The sequence below is a fragment of the Corylus avellana genome, chromosome 4, assembly GCF_965113065.1.
Source record: "Corylus avellana chromosome 4, dhCorAvel1.hap1.2, whole genome shotgun sequence".
NCBI classification, from domain to species: Eukaryota; Viridiplantae; Streptophyta; class Magnoliopsida; order Fagales; family Betulaceae; genus Corylus; species Corylus avellana.
In genome coordinates this window covers 12297716-12299028 of record NC_142493.1, presented here as the reverse complement: position 1 = coordinate 12299028, position 1313 = coordinate 12297716, and the positions used below count along the sequence as shown (strand labels likewise).

General features: G+C 37.7%; 1 non-coding gene across 1 annotated transcript; it reads right to left on the bottom strand.

Moving 5' to 3' along the window:
• Window positions 1-295: 295 nt before the first annotated feature.
• Window positions 296-402, bottom strand: LOC148586329 (small nucleolar RNA R71). Its single transcript, XR_015912023.1, has one exon. It is a non-coding gene; the product is annotated as a small nucleolar RNA R71 (small nucleolar RNA).
• Between the last annotated feature and the right edge of the window lie 911 nt (window positions 403-1313).

Here is a 1313-nt window from a genome sequence, read left to right as displayed (position 1 = left end):
CTAGCCCATTGTGCAGAGCAGTTACGATTTATCTTCGCTACTCAATATGAGTCCACACTATAAAGGCACACCTACAGAGAACCCATATTGGCATATTCGAGAATTCTGTGATCTCTGTAGGACTCAGAATGTTTAGGGTTTAACTCTAAAAGAAATCAGGTTAATCCTCTTCCCTTTTTCTTTAAAAGATAATGCTAAGAGATGGTACAATTCTTTGGCCACATGTTCTATTCATACTTGGGATGAGATAGCCACAAAGTTCTTAAAGAAGTTTTTCCCAACCCACAAGACAAGGCAATTGAGAAGGGAAATTCTGACTTTCCAACAAAAAGATGGAGACCCTTTCTTTGAGGCATGGGAACACTTTAAAGAACTACTTCTCAAATGCCCTCATCATAATATATCTCAAGACGATTAGGTACTGACATTCTATGAGGGTTTAAATGATCCTAACAAGAGTCTTGTAGATTTAGCTTGTGGTAGCATGTTGATGGAGAAAAGCAGCGAGGAAGCCATGGAGCTCTTCAAGACATTAAGTGAGCACTCCCAACAATTCCCATCTAAAGGGAGACAAGGATTCAAAGGAAAAGGCATAAATGAAGAGAGCACCAATGGTGGAAGCCAGGCTCAAATGGCTGCCATGGAGAAAAAGCTGGACATGCTCATGAAAGCTATGGCTAATCATAGCAATGCTCCTGTTCAACAAGTTACACAAGTCGAGGTATGTGATAAGTGCCAAATATTGCATATTTGGACCCCTTTATTTACATTAATTAATCCTCTAGCTGTGTCGTTATTTAATATTCTGTGTTAGTTTTGTGTTTTTAGTGTTTTGTAGGTCATTGAAGAAAAACTGCAGCTTTAAAGGGAAAAATGCAAAGTTTGGAAGAAATAATACTCTGAGAAGACCTAGATTGTGTGGTTAAGTCTAACCAAATCCAAGAAAAGGTTAAATCAGATTCAAGTTCAGATTGAATAAGATTTTGGATCGGATTCAAATTCAGATTCTGCACATATCTTAGTATTTTGACCATAACTCTCTGCTCAAATATCGGATTGAAGTGATTTCAACGGCATTAGAAAGCTAGCTCAAAATACTACAATGTATTGTGAAATAGGATTTTCTTAATTCTGACAGTTTCTATGCCAAAATCGCCTCGTAATTAAAGGACACAAATCTGGACGAATCCTATTCCGATTTCAGACTTCTATTTTGACTGGGAGACAGACCTCCGAATTATCTAGGTTTACTTGGGCTGCTAGGACTTCCCTAAGCTTTTAAATAGACTTCTTTGCATTCAAGAAAAGAGACA